At 35.2% G+C, this 11961-nt stretch overlaps 1 pseudogene; it reads right to left on the reverse strand.

Annotated features, from left to right (window-relative positions):
- Window positions 1-8347: 8347 nt before the first annotated feature.
- Window positions 8348-8454, reverse strand: LOC137827375 (small nucleolar RNA R71; annotated as a pseudogene).
- Window positions 8455-11961: the final 3507 nt, after the last annotated feature.

Here is an 11961-nt window from a genome sequence, read left to right on the forward strand (position 1 = left end):
GTTCCACTAAAACTACATCTTATCCTAGTAAATATCCAGTTTTGGACTATAAAGAAGAAAAAGAACTCAAAGATAATTTTTTTTCTAAAGCTGACCGAGACATTGACATTGATTATGTCACCTTAGAACCCTTTTGTAAGGAGTTCAATAAAGAGAATATTTTGTCTGGAGGAAAACCTTAATCTTAAAAAACTATATAAAATAGATGACCATCTGATGTGAACTGATTTTAGGATGACACATTTTTATAGGTTACTCTTTTGATTAAGCTTTTTAAGATTAACAATTATGGTGAGAAACCCAAAGAAGACTCCCATTGGACACGAACTTAACCAAGTGGTTAAGTAAGTGTGAAAGTTCACATCTAAAGAGCAAATATAAAACACAAATATGGTGAATATGATGATAAAGGTGTGGAAATAAAGGACATGAAAAGAAGCATAAGATGATGAAGAAAGACAAACATAAATGAATAAAAGTATGGAAGAATGGTGTAAGGAAAAGGAAAGAAAAACAAAATGGTGAAGAGATTAAGAGATTCTTATGGAATAAGGAATCACGCCACTTGGAGGGGGGGGGGGGGGAGACTCCAAAATAAGTGTGAAGAGCTGCCACTTGAAGTGCACAAACATCCAAGATAAGACCCAATTTCTAGGAGACAAAGCTCACTAAACACTTCTACAAAGTTTCCTTTCTATTTCGAAATTCAATGTGTGAAATCCATGAGGCAAGGCACTCTTATTTATAGGAGAAAATGTCTTGGAGAGCCAGATAGAGGGGTAGGGGTGTCATTTGTGAGAAACCTTCTAGAAGGTAGGTCAAAGTGGAATACCTCCCAAGCTAGCCTGCATCTTCTATAAACTAGGTTAAAAACCCTAATCAAAGGTGCATTGTAATAAAAACTGGGATTTGGCACAAGCCCAAAATATACTAAATGCACCCTACTCTAGCTTATTTTTCTATTTGAACCCCCAAAGTGAGCCCAATTTATTTACATAAACTTGTCTTTTAAAAAGACCAGAAGAAAGAACATTTGATGTTTTGGCCTATGTCCAGTTCTTCTTCTGCTCAGGTCCTTCTGAAGTTTGGTGGGGTCTTGTCTTGGATGCAGAGATAATTGACTTAATTGTGAAGTGATTTTTGTGTCCTTGGTTATCTCCTTGTCTAATTGGGTTGTATCATGCCCCCCAAGTTGGAAAGAATTTGACCTCGAATTCAGAACTCTTGAAAATAACATAGTTAGTTTTTTGAAGAGGAACGGGAACTACCTCTAAATGATTGGGAACTATGATCACTCATGACTACCCCCCGTTGACCATCATGGTTGCTTTTGTTGGACAATTGACATTTATGTGCCTAAAACCTAAACATTTAAAACATTTTCTACTTGAGATTTTGGTGGGTGACTTAGGGTTAGAGGTGGAAGGGCTTTCTTTAGGAGTTCTATGGTGGGAAGTGGTTTCTTTTTGAGAAATTGGAAGGATAAGTTTTAGTAGAAGTTTTGTTTTTATTCTTCCATCAAGATTTGTAAAAGCCATCATTATGAGCATTTTAAAAGATGTTTTCTTCAAAACTTGTGATTCTACCTTGATGACTAGGTGAATCAATTTCTTTAAAGAAGAGTACTCATATAATTCTACAATATCTTGAATTTCTCTCCTTAAGCCATTTACAAACCTAACTATCTTCGACTCCTCACTATCATGCATATCAATTTTAATCAAAGTAGTTTCCATGTTTTTAAAATATTCATCTACCGTCTTAGCTCCTTGATGAAGTCGTTGCATCTTCAACAAAAAATGAGGAGGAACAAACCACGCGCATGTATTCTTTCAAATCATACCAAGAGCCCACGACTGGCCTCTTGTTCAAACCAATTTCCATTACAATTTGATGCCACCATTGTATGGCATAATCTAAAAACTAGCTAATTAACCTTTTGGTCCTCTTCGACCTGATACACATTAACAAATTGTCCTACCTTATCTTCCCATCCTAAATACAAGTTAGGGTTACTTTCCCCACTAAAACTAGGTAACTTAACAAAAGGAAAATAAGTCTTCTTTGGTTGTTGATGATGGCGCCTAACTTCATAATTTTGCACTCTCCAATTTTCTTCTTCTTTTTGACTTCCATGGTGCATGTAATGTCTTGTATCCCTTCTAGGCTCCCATCTCCTCTCGCGGTTTTGTCTTGCTTGTGTATCCTCTAGCCTTTTCATTCTTTCCATTAGTTGTCGCATTTCCTTTTTCTTATGGGTCAAGCTCCTCTTGGTATCCTCAAGCTCCCCCAAAAAGACGTGCCTTTTGAGGATATTGTGGTTTGGAAGATTCCCTGAAGATAAATGATTCATATTTGCGCACAACAAAAATTAAACAATTAGTTTTTAACAACAAATAATGCATTCACTCACGCGTATCACTCACTTATTTAGTAAAGGATGGAAAAAAGGGTAGAATCACTGATGTGAGTTGATTTTTAAATGTTTTCATTTTAGTGACACTTTACTTTTAGTCTTGAGATTTTAGAAATTTAAGAGTGAAGATGATATGAATCCACTAGCAAAGAAGAGATGATTCTTTGACATTCTATGGATTCAACTTGAGTTGGAGATAGCTTAGGCACTTATAATAGAATTGGATCAAGGTTCTATGTTTCAAGAACTCACCAAGACTTGCACCAAACACCAAACTCATATGGAGGAGCCATCTATTATCAATTGAACCGAACAAATTGCGTAAAAAGGCAAAAGCACCGATTAAAAAGATCAAGAACAGAAAAACACCGAACAATTCAGCTAAAATTGAAGAAGAAACAACTATAAACAGCCAATGAACTAAGAACCGAAGCAAAGCTGGAAAATAGACTGAATTGCCGAACCAAAAAGGAAACTAAACATGTTTTAGGAATTTCATATGAATATGGAGATGAAAGAAAGAAGAACTCATGGAGATGGATGCTTTGGTTTGATGATCACGCCACTTAGAGGATGAAGACTCCAAGATGAGTGAGCTAGTGCCGCCACTTGAGAGAACCAAATGCACTCAAGATAAGACAAGGTGTAGGAGAAGACAAGCTCTCACAAATTCTCTCTCAAATTGAGTAGAGTTTCTCTATTGCTAATTTCCAATCTGAATTTTACAAAGGCAAGCACCTTTATTTATAGCCTAAGAGGTGCTGAAATGAGAAGCTAATTAAATTCAAAATTCCCCCCAAAAGACATAAAAGTGGCGCCAATCCTAGAGCATGAGGAAGGTGTGACTTCCTCTCTTAGTTTGGCACCTCCCTATTACGCCTACACCCCTCTACTAAGCTCACACCCCCCAAGCTTCCTACTATTTTCCTAAACTAAAGACCTAAAGATGCTTTTACAAAAGAGGTTTCTTATGTTTCCCTCTAAGCACCTTCTAACAAAGATATTACAAAAAGAGAAAACAACCTTCCATTATTTCCTAATGCTTTGAATTGACTTCTTGTAAGCCTTTGAGGTGGGCTACCAACTCTTTGAGCGTCTAGCACTTGAGCCTCTTCCTCTTCTTGTCCTTGAGTATTGGCCTCCATTTGTTCTTGAACTTGATCTCCATCAGAAGACCTTAAGAAAATTCCCACATGACATTAACTTAACCAAGTGGTTAAGTAGATGTGAAGGTTCATTTCACAAAGGCAAAGATAAAAGACAAGATATGGTGAGATGGATGCAAAACTCAATTAAGCACGATAAAACCGAGAGCAAAAACCAAGGAAGAAAACATGGACAATTAACATGAATGGAAGGAAAAATGAAGGAGAGTGGAAGAAGGAAACTTATGGAAAAGGAAGTGATGTTCACGCCACTTGATGGGTGGTAACCATCAAGATAAGTGGAAGGCTGCCACTTGAGAGCTTCATTCACATCAAGATAATACCAAGGGAGAAGAGATAACACTCACTCAAGCTCACACAAATTGTGCAGAGTTTCTTTACTTTATTTAATTTAACATGTAAAATACAATGGGTAGGCATCTTATTTATAGGGGAAAGAGCCTTGGAAACACAAGCAAGAGGGGTAAGATGGGAAAAGGGAAAAAGGGGGTTGCCTTAGGGTTTGACTAAGTCAATCCCGCATCCTAGGCTTATCCTTCTAGAAACTAGGTCAAAATGCCTTCCTAAAGGGCTAGGAACAAGCTAAAATGATACCTACACCCCCTATTATGCTAAAGACACCTTATTCTAGCCTATCTTTGCTATTTGAACCCTTAAAGTGAGCCCAAAATTATTTACAACATATTATATCTCTTAAGAAGACCAAAAGGAAGAACAATTGGTGCTCTGGTTTATGCCCATCTCCTCTGGTCGGGTCCATGAGCTCCTTGATGGGGTCTTGAAGTGTTTGCTGATATGATTATTCCCCATGTGCTTTGTCTTTTGCTTCCTTGGTCATCTTCATAACTACTTGGTTTGTATCAATCACTCAAGAAAGGTTTTCAAAAACACCAAATGGGTCTACACTTGGTAGCAACACTTCAAGTGAAAGAGGTTAAAGCTCTTATCACTTGCTCATGCAAAGAAATCCAACAAAACTTTAGGAAAATTTTAAAGACAAGAAAGAAAAGTTAAAAGAAAAAAAGCTAAACCAAAATGGAAGTATGATGATTACAAAACTTAAACAAGACAAACAAGAAAAGAACTTATGAAGACTCAAAGAAACTTACTTAAACTGTTAACTACGAAGTTTTAATTTTCTGAGAAAGTGTAAAAGTAAGAAGGATAAAGTTCCACAAATGTGAAAACAATTTGCCACATAAAAAGAATCCTCTTAGTACTTTCATATTGAAAAGTGAATTTCATTCAAATTGTTTTTGTATTTGTTTTATTTATGGACTTAAAATGTCCATATTCTTGACATGCATATTTTTAGTTCACTTTCAAACTTTCACAAATAGAGTGTGATTGAATTCATATGATCACTTGAATTCTTTGTTTGGAACTAAAATCAACTGCCACTTAAACAAATTCTAATTACTTTTTAGCTCTTCAAAATTAATGTTAAAATAAGTAGAATGGATTTAAAGACTCCTAGAACACTAAAAACATATGACGCAAGAAAGAGAGGTAAGGAAAGAGAGAAAAAAATTACATAAATAATTCAAAAGTAGAATTTAAATTACTAAATGAATAAAAAGGTGGAATTGTAAATGACAAGGTGAAATTGAAAGGTGCTTAAAGATAAAAACAAAATTTAAATTGTTGGAAGATAAATCGAGGTAATTCTTCTTCCTATTATTTTTCTATTACATCTACATTTGATCGGTTGAATTCTTTGTTTGGAACTAAAATCAACTGCCACTTAAACAAATTCTAATTACTTTTTAGCTCTTCAAAATTAATGTTAAAATAAGTAGAATGGATTTAAAGACTCCTAGAACACTAAAAACATATGACGCAAGCAATGGAGGTAAGGAAAGAGAAAAAAAAAGACACAAATAATTCAAAAGCAGAATTTAAATTACTTAATGAATAAAAGGGTGGAATTGTAAATGACAAGGCGAAATTGAAAGGTGCTTAAAGATAAAAGCGAAATTTAAATTGTTGGAAGATAAATCGAGGTAATTCTTCTTCCTATTATTTTTCTATTACTTCTAAATTTCCTGTGGTGTCTCACTTACCTACATTAGGTAATACAATCCACAATAATGGTACCAAACAACTCAATTCTTTCTCTCTTTCACCATGTTTACATACCCTCTAGATTTTATTCTTTCACATTCTTCTTATGTTTGCAACTTTTTATAGGTGGATAGATGATCAAGGTGGCACCCACAATCTAATTTGAGTACATATTCGTTTTAAGGGGGGAGCCTGATGGAGGACCATCCACAAGTTCCAAGTCACCAAGATAAAGGACTAAGAATAGAAGAATGTATACTATAAATATTCGTCTTAGTATATAAAAAGTAGAATAGCTACTTCAGGTCTTGTATTTCTGGATTATTTTCTAGTGTAGAATTAAATAAAACATTTACACTCTAGAAACTCTCACTTGACATACAAACAAAGGTTTCTAGAGCACAAAAGCTCCATTGGTTAGAAGCTCCAAAAGCTCACATGGAAGCCTATAAATAGGTGTTCCTTCCTCTTTGCATTCAAATTTTAACTTTATTGAATGAGTATTCAGAAAATTCAGATTCATTCTCTACCAAATGTCCTTTTGCTAGAGACCCACAAAAGCCTAGGGCCTAATTTCAGCAATATTTCATATTGAAATATAAACACTTATGAGTATTAATTGTTAATTTACATATAAAATAATCCATAATTTATGAATTTATACCTTTTTACATATTTTATGATCTTTATATTTCCAAATTTGGTGTTAATTCTAGGTTTTAAGGGAAGAATGGAGATAATTTGGCTAAAGAGGAATGATATAAGCTAAGAAGAGAAAGCTGGAAGGTCGCAGAATGCATAAAAGCGCCAAAAATCCAACTTTGCAACAAGGAATCTCGCTCAAGCGAGCTCATTCTCGCTTGAGTCAGAATGCTCAAGTGACATTTTAAAAAATCGATGCCTTTCTCGCTTGAGCGAACTACATCTCGCTTAAGCGAGAATGCGTAAGACAAATTGGGCCATTTTATGTTTTCATCAATAAACCCATCAATGCGATGCTCGAAGTCACCTAACCCTAGAAAATTAGGTTAAATAGGGGGCTTGAGGCTTAACCCTAGTGTTCCAGGTTGAGAGGAAAACACTATTGAGTGAATTATAATCCAATTGGGAGAATAGGAGGTGTAGGAAAACATTAAAGGAGGCAATCATCAAGGAGAAAATCCTGGATCTTTTTTTCATGTCATCCTTGCGTGTACTAGTAATCATGAGTGGCTAATTCTACACTATTGAGTGAGTAATCATGTACTAGTAATCATGCATTAAGGTGATATTTAAATATAGTATAATGTCTTTTTCTTGATTGATTATTGGTATTGTTGTTTTGTTTCTAACTCTTAATCTAGAATCTTAAATCTGATTGGAAAGTATTTTTATGGTTTTGACCTAAACAACAATACTTAACATATTAGAGTTCTAGGAATAGACTTGAAATGTTAATTGTCATTAACGTCTGAGCTTAGTTATAAGTTATTTTATAAATATGCGAGTAATGGATATTTAGGAAACATTCTTAATAATTTTATATGCAAGAAATTGATATAAATAAATTTTATACGGGCATCAATTTCAATCAAAGAACATAATGTTAACGTGCTAATCAAAATACGTAAGAGTGAGAAAGATGAAACCTAATCCCTATTTTTCCAACTTGAAGCAACCAATTCTTTGTCTGTTTTCTTATTAATCATTGTCAACACAACCACTTTCAACACACTTTTTATTGTTCTATTATATATTTAGTGAGTATTGTACTTGATAATTCAATTCCTCCTTGGGGGATCGATATCCGCCCTTATGGAAATATTATTACTTTATACAACGCGGTGCACTTGCCGGAGAAAGTCATCAAGTTTTTGCCGTCGTTGTCGAGGAAAAATTTGATTTGTTGAGTATAGTTTCCTAAAGATTGTGAATACTTAATTGTTTTGATTTTTTATTGTGTTTATTTTTTGGTTATTTTGTTTTTATTGTTTTAATTATTATTTTGAATTTCTTTTCTTTTATTTGTTTCTATTTATTTTAATTTTTCTTTTATTTGTTTTATTTAATTAGAATTTTTTTTTCTGTTATGTTTAAATTTTAAAAAAAAATTGTTGTCGTTTGTGAATCTTTCTACTAACCCTTAAATTAGCTATTTTTATATGATATTGATAGATTGGGTTCCAAAAGACCAGTTGTTATTTGAGTAAGAAATTGAAAGGTTAGCTAGAAGCAACCAAATTAAAGGCAAAAGCGAAGCAAGAAGACACTAGAGAGGACTCTTCAACAACTTCTTCTTTTTCCATTCATATTTTTCAGGAGGATAACAACATGGCGAAGGAAGAAGCACTACCTCCTAGGAGGACTCTTGGAGATTACGCCATGTATCAGAGGCCTAGACATTTTTTTAGCATTGCAATACTTGCTACTAACAGGTCCTTGGAAATGAAACCTACGTTCCTCACTCTCATTAGTACCAATCAATTCACAACAATGGATCATGAGGATCCTCATACACACTTGGCTACATTTTATGAATTAGTGGGAACTGTGGGTTTTCAATCAAGTGATCTTCAGAATGTGTATATGCGTTTATTTCCATTTTTATTGGCATAGAAAGCTAAGGAGTGGCTTAAATCACATCCCAATCAGAGCCTCACTTGATGGAATGATGTAGAGGGAAACTTTCTATAAAGAATTTTGCCAATTTCTCGCTACATCAAAGCAAAGTATGAAATCTCTATGTTCAGACAAGGAGCAGAGGAATCTTTCTATGAGACATGGGAGAGATTCAAAATGATGTAGAGGAAATACCCAAATCATGGGCTTGAAGAAATTGCTAAATTGAGCATATTCCTTAATGGTCTCAGGTCTGATACGAAGATGCTCTTAGATGCCGCAACTGGTGGCACAATGATGGTTGTTGATGTAGAACAAGAAACGAGAATTATTGATGCTTTGGCCACAACTGACTATCAAACTCAGGATGATAGACAAGGTCATCAAAAGAGAGGATTATTGGAATTGAACACTGCAGATGCATTGCTGGCTCAAAATAAAATTCTAACACAATAGATTGAGCAACAAACCGCACAGATGGCCAAACTAATGCAAAATTTGCATGCGGTTCACTCATCTCAAAGTCAGTCTATACCAATCAGGTGTGATTTTTGTGGAGGTGATCATCCTAATGGTCACTGTATTTATCAGACCAACTCACCTAAAGTTGAGGTAAATTATATGGGTAATCAAAGTGGCTTTTCCAACAATTATTCTCAAGGTTGGAAAAATAATCAAAATCAAAATTTTGGGTGGAAGCAAGACTATGGTTCATCCAATAAGCAAGGGCCTTTCCAACAGCAACATCCATCTAATTATCCATCCATGCTTGAAACAATGACTAAAGTTCAAGACACCCTGGCAAAGCTTGTGGTCACGCAAGAAAATAGCACGGCAACAATTAGGAATATAGAGATCCATATGGGACAGATGGCCAAACAAATTGTAGAGAGACAAAGTAGCCAATTTTCACCCAACACCACAACCAACCCTAAGGAGCATTATAATAAAATCGTTACTGAGAGTGATAAAAAAAATAGGAAAGGGAGATGGTAAGATGGTGATGGTTGATAGAGAAAGTGGAGAAAAAAGAAAACAGGGAGGAAAAATATGAAGTTGAAGAGAGGAGAGTTACAAAAGAATTATCCCAATCTCTTATGCCTGTTAAAAAAGAAAAGAAAGGATTTTTTTTTCTGTAAATTGCTTACAAAAAGTTATTTTGTAGGATGGCCAGAGAAAAAATCATTATTTGAAGGAATTAGAAGAAAGATATGTTTTTTTTGAAGAAAGAGATATAGAGCCGGAAGCTCGAATGAGTACTTTGAAGCTAAAAGACTTGCCAAAGAAATTCAAGGATCTAGGGAGTTTTTAATACTCCTGTGATAATAAGTGATTTATTTGTTGTTGATGCCTTATTGGATTTAACCATGTTAAGATAGATAGGTGACTTGGAGGTTAAACCCACCAAGATGCAGTTACAATTGGCAGACAGAACTATGAAATATCCTTATGGGGTGGTAGAAGATGTTCTTATGAAGGTAGACAAGTTCATATTGACTGTGGATTTTGTTATCTTGGACATGAAAGAAGATGAGGAGGACCCTTTGATTCTCGACAGACCTTTTATTAAGACTGCTAATCATAGTGGATGTGGATAAAGGAGAACTTAGAGTAAGGTCTCAAGATGATGAGGTCAAATTTAATCTTTTTGATGATATGACTAAACTGTATTGCAGATAAGAATAGGAGAAGAGATTTCCAAAGAAGAGGTCATCCTTATAACTGAAGAGCATATGGAGGGTTCAAAGCCAAAGAAGAAAGTTACACATCATAAAAAGTTAAAGACAAAAGGAGACCGAGACAATCAAGGGAAGCTAATGGAAGAAGATGAAGAAATTGTGAGTTATCAAGGAATTAAAGATGGATTGAACATTTGAAGTGGAAGAGCCGTATTCAAGGAAAACGAAAGTGATAATAAGAGAACTGGTCAAACAAAATAATTATTCCCCTTGATAAAAACTTTTTTCAAGCTATATGACGTTAAATAAAGCGCTTGCTGGGAGGCAACCCAGTAATTTTGATTTGTTTATTTTGTGTCACAATAAGTTTTAGGTGTTTGATATTAATTTTTGTCATGCTAACAGAAGAATATGGCAAGCTCACCGTGGCATTCTCGCTCAAGCGAGAAAGTACGAAAAACGCTGGTGCCTCTAGAGCCATCTCGCTCAAGCGAGAATCACACAAAATTTTGTGGGCTCTCAGTTGTATTCTCGCTCAAGCGAGATTTTTCTCGGTCAAGCGAGAAGACCCTGAAAACGTTTTTAAAAACATAGAATTGAGTCTAGTGGTGCCATTCACTTCAAGAACCTTGGTGAGAAGCTCTCGTTTTTGCTCTATGATAACTTATCTTTGCTTTAATCTTTCATTGTTCCTCTTTCAAACTCGCAACCTTTGATTGTGTGCCAACTATGGGTCGAACCAAAAGTACAATAACTCAAACGACCAAAGGAAAAAGTGTGAGGATGGAGTCGCCAAAGGCTCCAGCACGAAGTAGTTTGGAAATAAAGAAAAGCAAAAGAGGTATGAAGAGATAAAGAATTAGACCTTTATTCCAGAGAGAAAAGTACAGTTGCTACCTGAACAATATGACCACTTTTAAAGGGCTTGCAAAGGTGGAATTGGATGAGGCTTGTTAAGCCTCTTCAGATGTATGATCCAGATGTGGTCCATGAATTTTATGCAAATGCTTGGAAAAGAGAAAAAGGAGTTGAAGTGTTGTGATCAAGAGTACAAGGGCGATGGGTATCGTTTAACAGGGACTCCATCAGTGCATTCTTGGGTGATCCTTTGTAGTTAAAAGGAGATGAGGATTACACATACCACAGGCTGAAGTCACAAATTTGTGGCTTTAATGATGACATAGTGGCTAGGGAAATCTGTCTAGCCAATCACACTTATCAAATCACTGCAGTTGGTAAACCATGGAGGATATTAAGGAAGCATATGAAGATGTTATCTCAAGTTTGGATGGTCTTCATGTTGGCCAATATGGTGCCTAATGGACATGTATCTGACTTGAATATTCCCAGATGTCACCTTTTGTATTTCCTTTTAAGAGATGATTATTTTGTTGATGTGGCCAAAATTATTTTCATGAAATTTATAAATTTTCTATTGGCCCAAATAATCAGAAGGGAAAGGGTACTTTGGGCTTCCCTGCTCTTATTAGTGCCCTTTGTGCAGAATATGGTGTGGAGTTTAATCCATCTATGAAGATTATACCTCCAATTGATTTGAAATTTATTGTTAACAATTGTACTGCTGCAGAAGAACAGGAACCACAAGCTGGTGAGGTTCCTATATATCAGTCACCAACCAGAATCATTTGTACCATTAAGGGAAGACAGGTTAATAGAATAGTTGCAGCAGACGTAGTTGGAATAAAAGGCTACTTAGGAACATATACAAATGCAAGAGAGTGCCAATGATAGAGGGATAATGAGGCTTTAACAAGACATATATCAAAACTTCCCTTAAGGACAACATAATCCCTACATGCCTCCTGATCAATTTGTTGCTTATGTTGCTTGGCTTGGGGAAAGGTACTATTATTCTAGGGGAAAGATTCAGCTAATGAAGCAGGACCATCTACGAGTGGTGTAGATGATGAATTTAACATAGAGTTGGATGATTTTCCAAGGCACGACTAATATGGTTATTTCTTTTCAGTTATTTTATTTTATTTTATTTTTATTTTTCTTATTTGTTTTGTTAGCA

This window comes from Phaseolus vulgaris, chromosome 8 (genome assembly GCF_000499845.2).
Source record: "Phaseolus vulgaris cultivar G19833 chromosome 8, P. vulgaris v2.0, whole genome shotgun sequence".
Taxonomy (NCBI): Eukaryota; Viridiplantae; Streptophyta; class Magnoliopsida; order Fabales; family Fabaceae; genus Phaseolus; species Phaseolus vulgaris.